Raw genomic sequence first — 21,332 nt, 5'->3', positions numbered from 1 at the left:
TTCTACCCAAGGAAGTTGGGTTTCTAAAACTAATTTAGTTAATTGCTTCTTTAACATCTGGTTCATTCGCTCTACCTTCCCAGAAGAGGAGGGGTGCCAGGGGGTGTGAAAATTCCATTCAATCTCTAAGGCCTGCATTAACCCTTGCAGTACTTGTGAAGCGAGATGACTTCCGTGATCTGAATCAATGTTTTCAACTATCCCATATCTAGGGACTATTTGCTCCGGTGATACCTTAGCCACCGTGTTCGTAGTGGCAAATACCGAGGGGAAAGCTTACACCCATCCAGTCAGCTAGGTCAACTAGGACAAACAAGTACTTAAGTCTCCCTACTTTAGGTAACTCGGTAAAGTCTACCTGTATACTTTGGAAAGGTCAAATCCCTGGCTCCCGTCCCCCTCTAGATGGGTTACGGGTGACCTTTTTATTTACCTTTTGACATACGGTACATCCTCTGCATATTTGCTTCGCTACAGTGTATATTCCTACACAGACATACTTTCTTAGCACAACATCACACATTGCTTGCACCTCCCAATGACTCTCTTGATGTAAAACAGTTAATATTTGCCTCATTGGTGCTTTATTCAGCATTTCTCTCCCATCAGGGAGTATCCATTTTCCCTCAGACTTCGTGGCGCCTGATTCCTTAAAAAAAAAAAAAAAAATCTCTCTCTTAAAACTTTTAAATTCTTTCTTAGTTTTCAACAATTCCCTGAATCCTCTCTGGATTTATTAGTTGTTTTCTCTCAGACATTAGATGCCTTAAATACCTGACTTCTCCTTCTACATATTGTCATTTATTTTTCAATACTCCCGAGCCCTGCTTTCCCAGAAAGTCGAATAGCTTGTCAGTAGCTTCCTTCACAACTGTTTGCTCCTGTCCTGAAAATAAAAGATCATCTACATATTTGTAGCAGTAATACCTCCTCGGGAGGTTGTAATTGCTCCAAAATCTGTTCTAGAACTTGCCCAAATAAACTGGTGGCCCTGTAAACCCCTGAGGTAAAACTGTCCATCTGTATTGTTGCTTCCGCCCCCATTTCAGGGTCTTTCCAGTCAGAGGTGAATAGATCTTTGCTCTCAGGGCCTGAGAGCACTCCATTAATAACACTGTTATTCCAGTCTAACAAATTGCTATTTGAATGCCCGATTTCATCATCAAATCCCTTCCCAACAAGTTAGTCCCTGCCTTTGGTACATACAGTAATTGCCCAGTGATCATTTTATCCCCTACTCTCAGCCAGGTATCCCCCAAAAGTGGGGCTGTTATCCCAGCCCCTTCTACCCCCATCACTTTTAGGGTTTCATTAGTTAATTTAATCCCTGATGCTTTACAAGCCAGTAATGATCTCGCTGCCCCAGTGTATTGGGTTCACATACCAAGGTTCGGGGGGGGAGGGGGGAGGGGGGAGCAGGCTGCCCCACCCCACCCCCCTCCTCCCCAATACTTGGGAAACTGACCAAACACCACAGCAAATATACCAAAACTTCTAGACTGTTACTTAGATAATGCCTTCATCCTCTTTCCCTACTCATTCAACTTCAAACAGCTCTGTCAAACACTGCATACCCCACCTTTAACACCTTCAATAACCCTTTTTAACACTTCTATCTTTCTCCAGCCTGTACTTTCCCATTTTCCTTCTCTCCTCCTTCTTCCACTCCGGATATTCCTATTTGAAATGTCCAGCCTGGCCACACTTCAAAGCCTGTCTTTCCTTGCCTACCATTCCTTCATCTCTCTTCCTCTCCTTTCCATCCTGGCCCTGACTCCCCCTGACGATTTTCTTCCTCTTTCTCCAACCCTCTGCCCCACTACCTGCTACGCTGTCAATACCATTAGTTTCGCTCTCTGCTTTTCCTTCTCATCTCCCCTCCCGATATACACCTCCAGGGCCTCCCGCAGGAGGGCCCCCCACAGTGACTGTTCACTACATCCCCCCACCTTCTGGAGCTTTTTCTGTGTATCTTGCCAGGCTTTAATCACAAAATGAACTTTCAAGAGATCTTGGGATACCAGGTCCTTGGGATTCATCCACAAGTACTTTCTCATTCTGACCCCAAATCTCTCATATGATTTCTGTGTTGTGCATTATTATTATTCCAGCCAGGATCAGCAAGGATCCTACTAGTTGTTACCTCAAAAAGAAGGACGTACCGATCTCTACTTGGAAACGCATCAGTCCATATACTCTGACCCACCTAAAGACCCCTGCAACTGACTGAAGCAAAAACAATGCACTTACGCCAAAGCACAGCCCAGGCAGAATGAGCTCTCTGATGGGATGCCTGTGACTCAATTACCATTAGGCGCTGCCTGGAACCCAAAGCCAATCACCTGGGAAAGGGGAGGGGCAAAGCACAAGAAAGTAGAAAGCAGAAAGAGAGCAGGAGGAGCAGCAGCTGTTTTTCTTTTCCTTTATTTTTTTCTAGCTTATCTGAAGAGCATGCAGAGTGCAGACCGGAGAACTGGCGTCTCTCTGGAAGCAACAATACCAATGCTTTTGCTTCAGCTTTGAATATTGAAATGACAATATGAGAAAGCAAGTTACTGAAGCTAACTGGAATTAGCTCAATCTTTCTTCTACACAGGAAGAAAAATCTAGCAGCATAACAGATTGCACCCCAAAACCAAAATCAATGTAGTAACATCACTCGCAGGAAAAGATGTTGTAGTAAATGAGGTAGTAACATCACTCGCGGCCCCGAGGCTCCTGCAGCACCCAATTTTCCCCAGCAGGAGGCGGCAGAGACAGCCAGGGGGCGCCACCGCGCATGCGCGGCCCCGAAGCGCTTGCAGTACCCACTTTTCCCCAGCAGGTGGCGGCAGAGACCTCCAGGAGGCGCCACCGCGCATGCGCAGCCCCGAGGCGCTTGCAGTACCCACTTTTCCCCAGCAGGAGGCGGCAGAGACAGCCAGGGGGCGCCACCGCGCATGCGCGGCCCCGAAGCGCATGCAGTACCCAATTTTCCCCAGCAGATGGCGGCAGAGACGACCAGGGGGCGCCACCGCGCATGCGCGGCCCCGAGGCGCCTGCAGTACCAAAGTTTTCCCAGCAGGTGGCGGCAGAGGGCGCCCGGGGTCGCCACCGCGCATGCGCGGTCCCGGGGCGCCTGCAGTACCCACTTTTTCCCAGCAGGTGGCGGTAGAGACGGCCGGGGGCGCCACCGCGCATGCGCGGCCCCGAGGCGCTTGCAGTACCCACTTTTCCCCAGCAGGTGGCGGTAGAGACGGCCAGGGGGTGCCACCGCGCATGCGCGGCCCTGAGGCGCATGCAGTATCCACTTTTCCCCAGCAGGTGGCGCAGAGGGCGCCGGGGGCGCCTCCGCGCATGCGCGGACCCAAGGCGCCAGCAGTACCAAATTTTCACCAGCAGGTGGCGGAAGAGGGCATCCAAAGGCGCCACCGCGCATGCTCAGGCCCGCGCCGCCTGCAGTAGCCCCTTCTCACCGGCAGGTGGCGTCCCGAGGGCAGCAGGGACGGCTTCCCAGACCATTTTCCCAGAAAAAGCACAAACGAAAACAGCAGAAATTTGCACCCCACGCCGCCTCAGGGAGGAAGTGTCTGCCTTGAGCAACGTGCCGCTCACGGCTGGGAAGCTGAGCAGCGGCAAGCTGAAACAGTACATTTTTTATCAGGACAAAAAAGGCAGGGAGATAATAACAAGGAACCCAACGTGGGCAACGGGATGCTCAGAGTCCAATGACCACAACTCCCGGCTTGCTGTGGGAATGGTGCTCCTGGCGGCTTGACACTGCAGACACCACGGAGCCAGCCCCAGGCTTCCCCACCTGCAGCCCAGCACCCACGGACCCGTGCCTGCCACCCCGTGCCATCCCCACCTGGGCTTTCCCTGCCCCAGCCGCCAATCTCCCGGGACCCGGCCTCCGCAACGCCATCCCCTGCCCTGGGGGTCCTGCCGGGAACCCCCAGCCCCCTCCCCACTTGCGCCTCTGCAAGCAGCCCCCACCACACAGAGCAGTCCCCCTGGGCCTGGGGAGCAAAGACAGCAGCGAGCTGCCCTCCCCGTCCCACGATAGGCAGCTGCCCCCCCACCCGGCAGGGCTGGCCCCGCACTCCGAGGGGTCGTCAGCATCCAGCGGCCGACAGACACGGGGCCACCCCCCCCGGCCCCTGCACCCTCTACACCCACCCCGCTACGGAACCTGCACCCACACACAGACGGCGACAGCCACTTCCTGGGATGGCAACCACCAAAGGGGGCACAGGCCAGAAAGCAAATTTTATTAAACTGCTGTGCAGGACTCCCGGGAGGGGGGGCTGTGGTGGGGCTCCCTGCCCGGTTGTTCTCCCCTTCCCCTGGCGGGCAAGGCAAAGAGCGGCGTCTGTCTGTCTGTCCGTCCGTCCCTGCGTGGGGAGCGGATGTTGGAAGTGGGCTTCTCACTATCGCTGCTTTGGGCAGTTGCGGAGTAATTGCCTGAAGCATCTAGGCAAATTAAACTCATATTCACCTTTTAAAGAAAGCGTACAGCATTGAAGAAGCTTTCAGGGTGGAGGGCAGCTGCGCTACCTAAGCGTTCCCTAGGCCTCCAACTTTACGTGCTATCGCACTAGGGGAACTCGGTGTGCTGACTCTAAGGAATGGGACGGAGCGTAAAGCAGAGTGGAAACACCACGGATAGGCTCTGTGACCAGATGGGGACCCGATGCTCTTGTGCACACTGAGACCGATAAGCTGCACGTTTGCTACCCTGAGCCAACGACCTGTCATGTTTTTAAACAAAACACTGCACTCTAGGGAACTTTTGCTCATTCTAGTGTCATCATAATACCAAAACACACCTCCATCCCAAAAGCTCCCCGCCTCCAAGGTGCGACCACCCCTCACTGAGGGCATGCTCCGAGTTTCTCAGACCCCTGTACCTTTAAACGAAAGCAAGAAAAACTTTTCACCAATCATAACCAAGGTATGCCTGACTAGAGTCACTCAAGCCCCACCTAAAGGAGGGAAAATAAATGTAAACTGTCTTAAGTGAAAGGGGATGTTAGGGAAGAAACCATCACAAAAGGATACCTTTCTGACTTCTGGGATCAGTCGATGGGCTGAGCCTCTCTTCCCCCCCACACTGGGACGCCGTGGGGTAATATTTGAACACTTGGTTGTACCAGGTGTCTCCTTGGAAACTTAGAAATCTCTAGAGTCTTTGTGCCTTTTAACGCGTTAACAGCCAGGATGAGTACCTGTGTATTTCATGCGTGCTCGCTTGCTTTTGCCGACAGTGAATTTATCTCTGGCAATCCAGAGAACCTGTGTCCCTGTTGCTGTAATAAATTGCTGTTCATTGCATTGTTCCTAGCCGTGACAGTTCTCATTGAACGTGACTAGAGCAAGGGCGTGCTACGTTACTGGTAAATCCGTGACCGTAATAGTTCAGTACCCCGAATCTGACCAGACCCGTAACAGTCAGCTATGCCCCTTAATGCGACAGTATTTCATAGGGAGAAACATAAAGCCTTAGATTTCTCATCCCTAAGGCCTTGGGGGGCAGGCAGAGAAGGAACCTGAGACTCTTAGTATGTCTTCTGAGAATCGCAGTTTACAGTTAAGTTACTCAGTGTCTTCCGGTCTCACGGAATGAGGCAGAGGTATAATTAATTCCTTCTCCATCTTGCTGGAAAGAGCTTTTCTCCTGTCTGTGACAAAGGAGAAAAAAAAAAAAGCTTTGATCATAGGAGTCATTACACAAAGCCACACTCTGTGAATTCACTACTACAGTTAAGATCGCTTTTAATCTAAAACACCTCGTCAGCAATGTTAACACTGCAAACATAGCGCTACACAAAATTCAACTCAAGATAATGGAAACAGCGAGCTAAAGGGACAAATAACATGACCGAAGGCATCTGCAACAACCATCTGGTAGATGGTTGTCCACAGCCCTCAGATTTCACGGTTGTCTTTCCTGCCAAATGAGTTCTGGAAGAACAGAAAATATACACATTGTACCCGCAGAAGCCTTTGGGGAGACTATTGAAAGGAAAACCAAACCAAAAAAGCTAGGAACAGCAAACGGCTAGTATGTCAGTTTTGTTAACAGAGTAACATTAACGTATTAGAAATTTCTATGTTCTTTACCCTCTACCTTGAAAAAGTCACCCAATTCTGTCAGTGTTCACCATTAGCATTTTTTAAATTTTCACATGGACATCCGAGAAAAACATTTCAAGTCCCTGTCATCGAGGGAGAAGAGGAGGAAAAAAAAAAAAGAAAAAAAGACAGGGATGGGGGGGAAGAAGCGCAGCCATTCCTTGCCTCGGTAACACGAGCAAAAAGCTCAGGCGCTCGTCAACAACATGCTTTGGAAGATAAAACACAGAAGAAACTGCACGTTATTTAATCTCAGCTATAGAGTCACATGTATTTGTACCTGTTCATTTATTCATCTGCCAGTTTATTTTGCTACAGATGCTACAGAACGTAGAAACTGCAAGGTTACTACTACCTTTTGTAATTGATGCGATCTTCGGTAGGAATAGCTATCTGTCTGCATACCCAGTTCTGTTGGAAAGAACCCCAACCACTCAATTCCCATTCAACTTTGCCCCAGCCTGCATTTATACGGTGTTTTATGCTTTCTCTTGCTGTTCAGTACAGGCATTAGCCCTCTTTTATTGCACTCCGTTCAAGCAAAACTCTTTGGACATAATAAATAGATAGACAGACAGATAGATAGATGGACAGGTAGAAAGAAATTTCCTCACAAGTCACAACCACATCTAGCGTACTGGAAAGCCCTACAAGCATTTGTCTATTTCTTAAAGCTGAAGCGGGACAAACCTGTAATTGCAGCACATCAGCTGCAGCTTTTCTCATTTTACCCGGTGTGTCACCTTCACTCAGCAACAAACCCCACAGGGGTCCTAGTGGCAGCTGCTTCTACCCTGGTAAACCAAAGACAAGGAGAAGACGATCATTGCATACATAACTATGACGCACGGAAATGACTCCACAACCATAGGGTTGGTAAAGTAGGTATACCTTATTACAGTGCACTGGGTGCACTGGGAATAGCTTCCCTCAAAAAGTAAGCAACCTTCTCGGTAGTTTCTCGCAGTTTTATAGATAGTACCGTTACATATTACATGAGATCTAATACATATTCATTTTTTCCCCAAAAAGGCAGACCTCTTCCAAGTACTCATTTCCATACTCCCCGCCCTTAGCTCCTCCCAGTTGCACCTGCGCAATGTAGCCTGGTGGTTGTGGGCTGGGGTCTTTCAGGCAACGAGGAAGAGGAGGTTAAACCTTTTACCTTCCTGGACTTTGACGTTCTGTTGGACAGTATTTAGGAGTTTTTTGCTTATCTTTGCCTTGTTTTCTGCCAACAAGTTGTTCATCCTTCCCTTACTGTTGGCCTTGAGCAATATCTTCCTTTTTACATCTGCGTCTCATAAGGTTCCCATCTACATTCCCTGATAATCAGCATATTTTACCATATATGTATTTAAATATTAATTCAGATAAGTTTTAGCATCTTCCCCGTCTAATTAGCATCTTCCCCGTCTCAACTATGCATGCTTTGCAGTACAGGAGAGTTTAAATTAATATGGAGATTGATTCTAGCATTTAGTCTTAACACTAATACTCAATCCCAACTTCTCCCCAGTTTAATAGGACAGAAAAGGCAGCCATCCTGGCTGCATGCCCTCTGGCACACAGTTAAAAAACAAAACAAAACCCCAAAAAAAAATCAGGATCTGAGAAGGCAACAGCTGTCCTCAGAGGGGCACAGAACAAATAGTGGCACTGTACAAACCAGAAAGGATGCTGTGCAGATTTAAAAGACCTGCAGGATCTCAGGAGGGACCTGAGTAGAGCACACCCATCCTTAGTAAGGGGCCGGGCGGGGGGGAGGGCGAGTAAAGGAGGGACTAGGAATGCTAAGTAGAGGAGAAAATGAGTGTTGTGGGCCTCAAGAATGTGCAACGAGCGTAAGGAGGGTTCCTCAGAGGATGGGGGGACAAAGGGAGAGCTGCTTACCTCTGAGAAGTCATCCTTGATCTTCGTGCCACAGATGTTTGTCTCGTGTAAGAATTAAAGTTGTGTTTTTGCAGTGGAAAATTCCACTAACCTTGTACATTCAAAAGTGATTGTGCAGGCATAACAGTGGGGAGTCTGTTAAGTAGATAAGGGAACAGTGAAAGGTCCCACTGCCCCAAAATTAGTAGGATAGCTAAGAAAAACAAGACGAGCAGTGTGAAATCAGTAAAAACAGAAAATCACAGGCCCTCTAGTCACGAGAGAAGAAGAAAAAAAAGGGAAAAGGAAAATTTAACGGTTGGTCAAATAAAATTGTAAATATATGGTATAATAATAAGCACTGAGTAGTTTGTGAACCTGTAGTACTCAGCCAATGAGGAAACGGGAGGAATCAAGCATTGGGTAATAGGGAACATAAGGTTATGACACACTTTTGCTGTGTGCTCCTGCTTGCAGGATGCCCATCATTGCAATCACAAATAAAAATGCTACGTCACTGAGATCCTCGCTTGAGCCTGTGTTATTGGCTGCAGATTGTTTCTCATAAATAAGGGGCTTGTCCAGGATTCTCTGGGATTAGCTCGTCGGAGGAACCGAGACTGGTTGAGAAGGCAGGATCGGTGAAAAATTAGGAAAGAAAGGAAGGTAGTTACTGGGCAAATTCTCCAGTTTTGAGAAGTGATCCAGTAACTCTGTGCACAGACCAAAGAAAGAAATAGTAATTATTGCCTTGGGGGTTGGGTAAGACTCCTGTGTGAAGTGTGATTGAGATGTACTTTTGTACAAAGCAATTGTGAAGTCCCGATCTGTAGTTCTGTAGCTTCGCAAGGGGCATGGCCAAAGATGAACGAAGCGAAAGGTAAAAGTGCGAAAGGAAGAGTCTTGGGGAAATCTGGTGTACAGTACTCCCTTGCATGGCAAAGTGCTTGGCAGTACACCAGGTAATTTGGTAAACCCATAAGTGTATCATACCCTGTGCACGGTAAAGTGCTCGGCAGTACACCCCCATTTTCTAGAACTGGAACGTTAGGAGCAGCACATTGACAAGGGCTAGGAAAAATGGGAAATAAGGGTTTCAGAGGACAAGGAGCAGGTTCCAGAGCACTAGGGCAGTGCCTACCAACAGTCCTTGAGGAAGAATGATAAGAAATTGGAAAAATAATCCCAAAATTAGAGGAAATGATAAAAAGAAAATGATTAAATACTGTGTATTAATCTGGACAAAGGAACCAATTGAAGGAACAGCAATATTTTGGCCAAAATACGGGTCTGATGAAAATTCGGTCTTTAAATTTACATGAGAACAGTAAGACTCCTTTTTTGGAGGAAGAGTCGAGTTATGCTGCTTGCTGCGTGCAGGGTTAAGTCAATTTTTGTTGAAAAAGTTGACTGCAATTAACACTGTCTCTAGAGAAGGAGTGCACTCTAGGCTCTGGCAAGAATTAGAACAATGTAGGAGAGATACTGAGAATTTCCCCTTCCCTGATACTAACAGTACTAATGCTCCTATGTATTCTCTTAGGGAGTTCACAGTGGAACAAGGACAAATAGGTTATGTTACCTCTCTGTGTCCCCCCCCCCGCCCCCTCGCCCAAGCAGAGAGGTTAGGAGTTTTAAGAAGGAAATTAAGTCTTTAACTGAGGTCCCTACAAGACTAGCAGAACAGTTAGATCAGTTTCTAGCGCCTAATTTATAATCCTGGGGCGGAAATGTCAATCTTGAGTATGTTATTCACTGGAGAAAAGAGGGAAATGATTAGGCAGGCAGCTATGCAAGAATAGGAAAGAACCTTTGTTTCGTCTGCTCCTTCACCGTCACTCTCTCCCCTGCTCCAGCCTGGGGTCCTTCCTGTGGGGTGCTGTCCTTCATGTGCTGCTCCTGTGTGGGCTTTTCCATGGATGGCGGCTCTTCAAGAGCTGCTCCAGGTGTGGGTCAGTGTCGCAGGGTCCAGCTATTGGGGGCACGCTGCTTTAGCTTGAGGCCCTCATGGGTGGCAAGCTGTCCCCCAGATCACCTGCTGAAACACAAAAAGCAATGTAACTTTTCAAGACTTGTTTTGAAGAATTAGAAAGCAGGTATTCTTTAACAGTGCTGGGTACGTGGCGGATAATTCCACCAAACACATACACCTAAGCAAGACAATGAGTACTTATTTATGGTATGGTGACATACATATTAATGTGATTTTCCAAGAAAGGGCAGGATTTATGTTAATGGTTTCTCAGAACTAATTATCATATTGTCCCTCGTACTTTCACATGTGCATTACCCTCTGGTGGTTGCACTTTGGGGTCTTTCTGATGAAGGCTTGTAGTCTTCTTCACCTTGTATTTTTCTCTTTTCCGTTGTGTGCATGGTCTGTCATTGTTTACCACTTCAGCAGTTTTGCTTTTTTTCAAACTCAGCTAATTCAATTGTTTGAGTTCTACTTGGGGCACCGTGTTCCTTCTTTAGCCTTGATTTTGTGGCTAGAGCTGAGTCTTATCGCGCAAGGCCAATATAACAATTTAACAATTTCAGCAATCCCTTCAGCTTACTGCGTTACATATTTTGTATTTTATACTCATTGTTTCTACGGGCTGCAGCATGGAGGTCTGTTCTGCTGTGGTGCCCATGGGAGGGGACCCATGGGTGCAAGGGGCCAGCCTGTTCCACGGTAGGCCTCTCCACAGGCCGCAGGGGAACTTCAACTCTGGCGTCTGGAACATCTCCTCCCCCTTCTTCTTCACTGACCTTGGTGTATGCAGGGCTGTTTCTCACTCCTCACTCTCCCAGCTGCTGCTGTGCAGCCTGTTATCTTTGTGTTTTTTTTTTTTTTCCTTTCTTGGGTGTGCTCTCACAGAGGCACAAGCAGCATTGCTCATGGCTCGGCTCTGGGCAGTGGTGGGTCCCTCTGGAGCCAGCTGAAACTGGCCCTTACCTAACATGGGGCAGCTGCTGGATTCTTCTCACAGAGACCACCACTGCAGCCCCTCGACTACCTGAACCTTGCCGTGTAAACACAATACACTGGGGCAGCTAGGTCATTGCTCGTCCATGAAGTATCAGGGCTTAAAATAACTAATGAAACCCTAAAAGTGATGGGGGTAGAAGGGGCTGGGATAACAGTGCTACTTTTTGGGGACACCAAGTTGAGACTAGGGGATGAAATGCTCACTGGGCAACTATTGTATGCACCCGAGGCAGGGACTAACTTGTTTGGAAGGGATTTGATGATGAAATCGGGCATTCAAATAGCAAATTGTTAGACTGGAATAACAGTGTTATTATCGGGGTGCTCTCAGACACTAAGAGCAAAGATATATTCGCCTTCAAGTGGAAAGACCCTAAAATGGGACGGAAGCAAGAATACAGATGGACAGTTTTACCTCAGGGGTTTACAGTCACTGAATTTATTTGGGCAAGTTCTAGAGCAGATTTTGAAGCAATTCCAACCTCTGGAGGGGGTGTTACCGCTACAATATGTGGATGATTTATTGTCAGGACAGGATAAAACAGTTGTGAAGGAAGCCACTAACGAGCTATTAAACTTTCTGGGAAAAGAGGGCTTGAGAGTATCAAAAAATAAAATACAATATGTGGAAAGAGAAGTATTTAGGGCAGTTAGTGACTGTGGGAAAATGAAGAATAAACCCAGAGAGGATTCATGGAATTGTTGAGCTACCCGACCCAACACTAAAAGAGAACTAAGAAAGTTTTGGGGGTTAATGGGATATTGTTGATTATGGATAGAAGCATATAGAAAACATAAGGGTTTCATCTTACATTATTAGAGGAGGAGCCTAATATACTTGAATAGACCAAAGAGGAAAACGAGTTAATAGAAAAATTGAAGCAGTGCTTAATCACAGCACCAGTCTTAGCTCTTCCCGCATTAAATAAGCCTTTTTATCTATTCCCTACTGTGGATCGGGAAGCAGCACTGGGAGTATTGACCCAGGAGTGGGGGGATAAGCAGCAACCAGTGACTTATTTGTCTAAACTGCTGCACCCAGTTTCCAGAGGATGGCCTGAATGTGTTCAAGCTGTAGCAGCAACTGCTATTCTGGTAGAAGAAAGCAAGAAATCAACCTTTGGGGGTCTTCTGATAGTTACTACTCCACACCAGGTTAAGACGATCTTGACTCAGAGAGCTGGGTGCTGGCTGACTGATTCTAGGATTTTGAAACATGAGGCAATACTGATCTAAAAGGATGATTTAGTGTTAACCACAAAATCATGCGTGAATCCAGCTGCCTTCCTATGGAGAGGATATAGAACATAACTGCCTAGATTTAATCGAGTATCAGACTAAAGTGAGACCTCATTTCCCCTTGAGGAAGGAGATAATCTATTTATTGACGGATCCTCAACAGTAGTACAGGGAAAGAGGTATAATGGATATCCTATAATTGATGAATTTAGTGAAGAAATAAAAGATATGGGCCAATTGCCAAATAACTGGTCAGCCCAAACACGTGAATGATATGCCTTGAATCAGGCACTCAGACTTCTTGAAGGAAAAGAGGGAACCATCTAAACTACTTTGAGTGATGCATATGGGGTGGTTCATAAGTTCGGTAAAATCTGGGAGAAGAGTGGGTTGATCGAGAGTAAGGGGAAGGAATTGGTCCACAAAGAGCTTGTAAAGTAAGTCCTAGATAATTTATTATTACCTACTGGAATTGCAATAGTGCATACATATCTAGATAATTTATTATTACCTTATGGAAGTGCAATAATGCATGCATACCTAGATAATTTATTATTACCTACAGGAATTGCAATAGTGCATGCATACTTCACTGACTGCATACATGCATACTTCATCCTCGCTTGAGCCTGTGTTACTGGCTGCAGATTGTTTCTAACAAAACAATACAGACAAGCCCTAAAGTGTAGGCAAAGGCCCCAAATACTACAACCAGGTGCCAAACCCTAGACACAGGCCCCAAATGCTACACACAGGCCCCAAACAACAGACATAGTCCCCAGTCCATTGACACAAGCACCAAACCGTAGACACAGGCAGCAGACAAACCCTACAGACAGGCCCCAAAACATAAAAATGGGCCCCAAGCCCTGGATGAAGGCCCCAAAGCCTAGATGCAGGCCACAGAAGCTAGAAACAGGCCCCAAACAAAACATACAGGCTTCAAACCATACAAACAGGTCCCAAAATCTACAGACAGGCCTCAAACCCTAGATGCAAGCCCCAAACCCTACAGACAGGTCCCACACACTACAGACAGGCCCCACACCCTAGACAAAGGCCCAAAAGCGTAGATGTAGGCCCCAAAGCCTAGACACAGGCCCCGAAGTCATGACACAGGCCCTGAATCCTATAGGAAGGCCCCAAAGCGGGGTCTGTGTTTAGTGTCTGGGGACTGCATCTACAGCGTTGGACCTGTGTCTAGGGTTTGGGGCCTGTGTACATTATCTCTGACCCTCTCTGGATGATCAGCAGGATGTCAGGATTTATGCCTTAGGCATCTCTAATAGGACTGTGGGTGACAAAATTATTCTGATAACATGAAGTGAAATGTTAACATCCCCTCCTTGCACTGAGAATTCTTACATTGCTTCCTGGTACATTTACACCCTATCCTTTACGTATTTATTTATTTTTGAGTCATCTGAGCCAAATGACTCCTTTGTCCATATTGTCTCTAGTTCTGCCCAATCTGTAATCATGATTTTTGTGATGGGAAGAAGGTTTGTGCTTTTTCTCCTCCCTCACAATACAGCCACCAGCACTGTAGCACTGCTACAGTAAGGATAGCTTTCAAGGAGATTAGATATTAAGGAAATTATTTTGATAGAAATTAATCAAAAGAATAGCACCATTTTAAAAAGGTCATCTCGCTGGGGAATTCATCTCTAAGCCAGAAACCTGAACCAAAACCCAAGCAGTAACCTGAACCCAAACCCTAAAACGGACCTTAACCCTCGTATTTCATGGATCTGCATTGCTCTCGGGAGGTGCGGTGGCAGAAAACTACGGTTCTGTACGTTCCCTACATACCAGTGCAGACACCTGGAAGTCCAGTACTGGAAAACTGCGCCTCCTGGTGCGCTGCACAAACCAGCGTGTCCACCCGGTAGCTTCGTGTCGGAACTACACCTCCCAGTACGCATCGCGCACCAGCACAGTCACCAGGAAGTCCGGTACCGGAAGACTACTCCTCCCGGCATGCCCCGCAGAAGAGCACGGCTACCCGGAAGTCCGGTGCCGGAAGACTTTAATTCCCGGCTTGCCGCGCAGACGAGTATGCGGGAGCCGGCAGCCCACGCCGAGCGCAGAGCTCCGCCCTGGGGACGGAGGGGAGAATTGCGTCGCGACCGGCCCCTGCTCGGTTTTGTCGCTGCTGCAGCCGATATACGAGCTTACCCGCTCCCTGTCCGGTCCCACCCCACTCCTCTGGCACGGTCCCGACGCGCTGTAGTTCCCCTTGCACACGCTTCGTGACACCCCCACCCCACACGTCCCACGGCCTGACCAAGGGTGCCTTCTGGCACTACTGTGGCCCTGCATCACCAACATCCCGACCAGGATCCGGCCAGTCCCAGCGTCCAGGTAACCCTGCACCACTTGACGGTAAGGTGATGATGATGATATGATGTCTGATATAGAGAATAACAATTTTACTAGGTTCAGCACGTAGTATTGGAAAGAGGTGTTTGAAACAGAATGAGGAGGAAGAGGATGCACAGCTTTTGGTATCTGATAAAAGAGATTTGGATCAGGGAAGTGTTGTGAATGAAAGACAGGGAAATGAGTAGGAGAGGACAGAAGGATTTAGTCCGACAGCAGAAAGAACAAGGTCTGACTGGAAAGATATGCAGGTTTTGTTGAACATAAGAAGAGAGATCGTTGGTGTTAGAGAAGGCTAATGAGAAAAATTGAAGGATTAATGTAAGGGAAGGACCAGAGAGGTTCATGACAGAGCTGGAACCTACCTGGGATCTGAATACAGGCAGAGGTAAAATGCTTGTAAAACAATATCAGCAGTTAATTTTGTACAGAGTTAAGCATGGGCTGCCAAAATCTAAGAATGTGTCCAAGTTGTATCAAGTGACTCAGGGAGCAAATAAGAACCTTTCAGCATTCTATGAAAGACTGTATGAAATAGCCAGAAAACAGACAGATTTAAAACCTGATGATGAAGCAAATAAAGTAACATTTAACATCCTGTTCATAGGACAGTCAGCCTTTGGTATCTGGAAGAAGTTGCAGAAAGTGCATGCATTTTCAGGAATGTCTATTTCCCTACTCATTCAGATAGCATATAAAGTATATGATAATTGAGATGAACTAGAAAGGGAGAAAAGACAGAAAGAGAAACAGAAGAATGCAAAAATGCAAGCAAGTCTGCTTGCAACAGCTGTGGTTCAAGCTCACAGATTGTCACGTAGTAGGGGATTTTTAAAAAGGGGAAAGAGGCAGTATAATGGGAAATTGAGGCAGAGGAAGAGGACAAGGGACAGACGCAATATTTACTTGTCCAACTGACCCATTAGGGTTAAATCAGTGTGCATATTTTTGGGAGGATGGGCACTGGAAGATGGAATACCCAAAAGTGAAACCAGAGAGCCAAAATTAACAAGTATTCCTGAAGTGGACTTGTTAATGATTGACGTGGAAGAATCAGACTGAAGGGGATTGGGCACAGAATTATCCAGTACTCCAGCAGAGCCCCTGGTTCCAGTAAAGCTGGGGAATGAAACTGTAATTTTTTAGTAGTTACAGGAGCCACTTACTCAGTACTAAACAGCTGTAAAACACCACTGAGTAAATCTTCTATGCCAGTGGTTGGGGACATTGGAAAGTGAGAAGTTAAGACCTTTTTGTAACCAATTAAGCGTCAAATTGGGAAGCGAGTTTTTACTCACGAATTTTTACACTTAACAGAATGTCCACTGCCTCTGTTAGGATGAGACTTATTACATAAGCTGGGAGCCCAAATAACTTTCAAGAAAGGAAAAATCCAAGTACATATCCATGAAAATAATCCTTGGCAGGTGCAAGTATGTTTGTTACAGGAAAATTTTGAAGACGCTTCGGGAGAGGAACAGGATCCAAGTACTGACTGAAATTAAGGATGCAGTGGTACCATTTGTATGGTCAGCTGAGAAATCTGGGAGAGCAAGATCAGCAGAAACAGTAAAGTTAGAGCTCAAGGCAGAAGCAAAACTGGTAAGGTAAACTGATACTTGATGAAGTTAGATACAAGAAAAAGATTGGAGAAGGTAATTGATATAAGAGGTGTGAAAATTAGCAATGGGACAGAAAGTAACAGTACATGTGCCTCGTGCAGTAACTGCAGTTTTAGGTAATACCAGGTACTGCTGCTAGAGCAAGATGATATTCAATTAAAAGTACATAGTACTTTGAATCCTGCTTCATTATTGCCATTAGACCAAGAGGAGGAAATTAACCATGACTGCTTGCAAGTTATTGAACAGGTATATGCCACCCCACTGGATTTGAGAGACACACTCACAACCCTTAAGAATCCGGATGAAGAATTCTACACGGATGGAAGCAGTTACATGGTGCATGGAGAGAGAAAAGCATGGTATGCAATGGTGACAATAACCAAAGAAAGAGGTAGGAATATTGCCATCTAATACTTCTTCACAGAATGCTAAATTAGTAGCACTCACAAGAGCCTTGGAGTTGGCAAAAGAAAAACAAGTTAATATTTACACAGATTGAAAGTTTACTTTTGGAGTGATACATGTATATGGTGCTTTTTGGAGAGAGAAGGGACTGTTGTTGCAAGGCACCACACTTAAAAACGGGAATGAGATTTTGAAAATACTTGAGGCAGTCCACCAGCCCAAGGAAGTAGCAGTGATACATTGTAAAGTGCATCAAAGGGGCAATTCAGACGCTATAAGAGGAAATCAAGCTGAAAATCGCTAAGTTAATGAACCATAAATTTATAGTCTGAGATTATATAAATTTAAGTGTATCTTTATGGATAAGGTAGATCACAATAACAAAGATATACTTTCTGTGTAAAGGTGTAAGTTTCTTTAAGTCAGAAGATAAGGGGGTTAAAAACATTAACAGTCTTTTGTTGGTTGAGTGTAGTCAAGAAGCCAGGGAGTGAGGAAACCAAGAAGTGTTTTTGAATCCCTGAAGCCATAACACCCCTTTTGAATTGATGGCTTCATAAGGGGTTTTCTAAAGCCTGATAGTGGTTGATTTCCAGATTTGAAATTATGGATGAGGAAAATTTTAGTCCTAACAATTATGATAGTAATATTCTTTGTTCCTTTGCATGTAATAATACAATGCACCTGTAGATGCTGTACTAGGTTGATAGATAGGTAAGATTAATCTAATATAGATAAATTAGATAAGTCTCAAAGGGGGTGATTATAATGCCAGGAACTAGTTAATTTTATTTTGTTAAAATATGTATTTCAAGGCAAGGGCAAAGATGATCCAGGCCTCGAAGATATCTACTGGAAGGATAACTAAGAAACTATTTAATCAAGAGGACCATTTTGTAAGGAAAATTCGACACACATGCCCTTGAGCTTGTTACTAATCAACTTGTTAGAAATACTTGGCTGAACGGCAATGATAGAAGTATTATGATATGAACTGTCCTCAGTATATTACTAAAAATCATGCCTCTAGGCTAAGAGATGCCGGCCCAACAAGAGACCCTTCCCCTCTGAGAATGTGCAGAATTATTTTGTCATGTCAGCAGTATGTTAATTATGCAACCAAATCGAAGTTAGAGGATCGTGCTAACATGTAAATGTAGTGATAAGAGATTGTATAAAGTGTGGCGTGGGAAATTTTTGGGTATGCCTGCTTAGTGGGAAACCACCTTGTACTGAGACTTGCACAATTCTGAAATAAAACAATATCTTGACCTCGTGCGTGGATTGGTTTATTGCACACTAAGTAATGAATCTGAACTTTTTATTGGACAACACCATGGCTGCACTGGCCCATCCAGTTTATGATCACCATGAGCACAACAGCTGCATCAACCCTCTCCCCTTAGCTGCGGCCCATCCCACCTGCCCCGTTAGCTAATGCTCATATGCAACACAGAGCCATTGCCATTATCCCTATCAGGGACAGATGGAGCTACCAGGGTAGCAGAAGTGTGCCCAGCTCCCAAGAACAGCTTGCTGAAAGCTAAAGGAAGAGCCCTCAGTTGCTCAGCATCACAAAAGTGACTCAGAACATTCCGTGACCTAGGAGGAAACAGGATCCAAGTACAGATTTGCAGTGTTTTACTAAATGTTAGCCATGATCGTGAAACCTCTCCTCCATTAGAGAAATGAGAGGGAGAAATGACACACACACACCAGTTACAATTTGCAGCAGCTTACGTACATTTTCCAACAAAATGTTACACAAACTTATCCAATCATATCATCACACCAGTCCTTGACTCCACGAATATCTTCCCTCATTTCCATGCAAAGCAGGTCTTACAGTGGGGGATAGATGCAGAGGCCCCAGTCCTCTGTTTGTGTCTCCCTGAGACCTTTGTTTTCACAGAATTGAAGTTTTCTCAAAACAGGGCTTTTGGTGTTTGTCACATATTGGTTTGTTGCTCCTACCATATCTCACAGAAAATGCTCATGCCTCTGTTTGCAGCTCTGACCAGGAACAGCAATCAGAGCCTAACTGCTAGGAGAATGGTTAACTCTTTTCTTGCAGAGCAGGGCAAAATGGTTAACCCTTTCCTCACAGTCCCCTGCTTTTCTTGGGGCCATCTAGGCCTATATCTTCTTCCATATCACAGCATAAGCACTTAATCAAAAATTCTACCTACATTTTAAAGTGCAAGCAAACAGTGCACAGAAACAGCAAGATGATTAAAATTAATAGAATTACAACAAAATTAACAGAATTACAACAGAATTTATTATTAAATGTAACATTAAAATGGCCTCAGGCAAATATTTCTTAAAGATATCATACCAATGGTACTTTGTGAAATTTGCTTCTTTCCTGATTATCAATTTTAAATTGATTTTCCCATTTTACACACTACTTTGTCAGCACCTGATTATAGAGTAATAGTTTGTTGTTGTTTTTTTTGATTTTTTTCCTAACCCAATCATTATTAAGTTTTTGTTCTTATAATCTACCTCAGCTTTCGCCAAACTGTTATATTTATTTTTGTGTGCTTACTTAAACCAGTAGCATTCACCCTTCCCTTTGCCTTAATTCTCAACATTGATTAAGAATTAACAATAACACCACTAGTAGTAAATACAGTCTTAACAATATTACAATTAATGTCAAGTCTATTTTATTTATCCTGAACAACTCATTTGTTTTGATTTTTCAATATATTTTTCAGTGGATCCTTTACTTCTTCAGTCCTGGCAAACTTCCCATGAGAATGACATATCCAAGTGTTTTTCTCCTTTACAGGTACTGCAGAAAGGGAAACTAACAATACCAGAAAAGCCTTTCCTACCTTGGGCTTCACTGATTTTTTATTATATTTTTTTAATGTACCTTTATCCATAATCTCCTGTTTTGTAGGGGGACTTCTAAAGGCATTGGTTGCTGTATTGCAGAATCACAGAATGGTGAGGTTGGAAAGGACCTCTGGAGCTCATCTAGTCCAACCCCCCTGCCAAGCAGGATCACCTAGAGCATCTTGCATAGGATGGCATCCAGGTGGGGTTTGAGTATCTCCAGAGAAGAGAATATCTTCACAACCTGTCTGGACAACCTGTTCCAGTGCTCTGTCACCCCCACAGTAAAGAAGCTGAGTTTGGCACCGGAAGGATTTTATGTACTTCTGGATTTCCAATACATATTGAGTTAACCTTTCATCCCCTTCCAACAAGAGAGTCTTTGCTACTACATAAGAGTTCAGAGTCTGCTAAATAATAGCTCAGCTGGTGTTAATTCTGTTTGGTTTGGCCTCTGCGTTATATGCATCAAAGCAATTGGTAAGGCATTCAGCCGTTTCATATTGTTTTCTACACGCATTTTAGATATAATATTTCTCAAGCTCTGATTGATTCTTTTGATTTTCCCTGATGATTGTGGGAGATAGGGTTATACAGTTGTTGAGTGGGACCTATGGAACCCTGCAACAGAAACAACCACATGCAGAAAAGCAGACAGAAGCTTCGGGTACAACCCAAAATGTGAACTGAGGGTTTCAGAGGTCAAAGAGAAGGGTCTGGGGCACTACAAAATACAAATGAAGGGTGTCTGTGCACGCCAAAAGGGCTACAAGGTGTGCTGTAGGGATCACTGTGGCTGATGAGAAGCTGTCTGCAAGCACCACCACCCCCCCCAAACCACCTCCCTCCCAGCACCATCAATGCATGCCTCAGCCCCTAGACATACCGGGGACATCTCATATTGCTGCAAGCAAACACAGTAGCATTGGTGATCTGCTATCCTGGATGACTATTTAACAGTGGTCCTTGCCCATTAGGAGAAACAGGGCTTCACTTGTTCGGAGATAGAGACAGCTTTCAGTTTTAAAGCCATTTATTCAGCCAGTTTGCCTTTTCCCAATTTTTTCAGCTTCAGCCATGACAATTAATCAAAACAATAAGTTGTGTTATCTTTTCCTTTTCACAAATGAGAGTAAGATTAAAAAAAGTGAAGCAACCAAAGTAAAGCTAAGCCAGATACAGTAAACAATATTCACAGAGTAGAAATGGGTTACCTAGTCCTCAGTGCTGCCTCCAGTAGACAAAAATAACAATTTTTAACAAAATTTACCTTAGTTTCACAGAATTGCAGAATGGTTGAGGTTGGAAGGGACATGAGGAGATCATCTGGTACAAACCTCTCTGCTCAAGCTTGGCCACCTAGAGCAGGTTGCCCAGGACCATATCCCAGGCAGCTTTTGAAGATCTCCAAGGAGAGAGATTCCATAACTTCTCAGGGCAACCTGTGTCAGTGCTTGACCACCCACACAGTAAAGAAGCCTTTCCTGATGTTCAGACAGAACTTCCTGTGTTCCAGTTTGTGGCCTCTTGCCCTGTTACTGGGCACCACTCAGGAGAGCCTGGCTCTGTCCTCTTTGCACTCTTCTCTTCAGTTGTTTATGGATATTGATTAGATCCCCCTGAGCCTTCTTTTCTCTAGGAAGAACAGTGCCAGCTCTCTCAGCCTTTCCTCATAGGAGAGATGCTGCACTCCCTTCATCAGCTTTCTGGCCAATTGTTGGACTCTCTCCAATATGTCCATGTCTCTCTTGTACTGCAGAGCTCAGAACTGGACCCAGCACTCCAGGTGTAGCCTCACCAGTGCTGAGCAGAGGGGAAAGATCACCTCCCTCAACTTGCTGGCAATGCTTTACATAATGAAGCTGTGAATACAA

The 21,332-nt window shown here is 45.3% G+C and overlaps 2 long non-coding RNA genes across 10 annotated transcripts in view; one reads left to right on the top strand and one right to left on the bottom strand.

Annotated features, from left to right (window-relative positions):
• The window catches only part of LOC308191009, a 37,734-nt gene that overhangs the window by 7,589 nt on the left and 8,813 nt on the right, over positions 1-21,332 (bottom strand). For 2 of the 9 annotated variants that reach the window (XR_013947643.1, XR_013947644.1), the window contains exons 1-5: positions 14,012-14,130; positions 9,797-10,024; positions 6,805-6,908; positions 2,251-5,660; positions 434-649 (exon numbers count right to left, since the gene is read on the bottom strand). This is a non-coding gene — a long non-coding RNA (uncharacterized lncRNA). Of the gene's footprint in view, positions 1-433; positions 650-2,250; positions 5,661-6,804; positions 6,909-9,796; positions 10,025-13,927; positions 14,136-21,332 lie in introns of those variants that run through there. The other 7 variants (XR_013947645.1, XR_013947646.1, XR_013947642.1 and 4 more) reach the window with 6 other exon arrangements.
• On the top strand, positions 19,333-19,769 carry LOC308191010. The gene is made up of 2 exons (XR_013947649.1): positions 19,333-19,408; positions 19,523-19,769. It is a non-coding gene; the product is annotated as an uncharacterized lncRNA (long non-coding RNA).

Source organism: Anser brachyrhynchus, assembly GCF_964034855.1.
Source record: "Anser brachyrhynchus genome assembly, chromosome: 2".
Lineage (NCBI taxonomy): Eukaryota > Metazoa > Chordata > Aves > Anseriformes > Anatidae > Anser > Anser brachyrhynchus.
The sequence above is the reverse complement of the archived record's forward strand: the minus strand, read 5'-3'. Positions and strand labels throughout refer to the sequence as shown.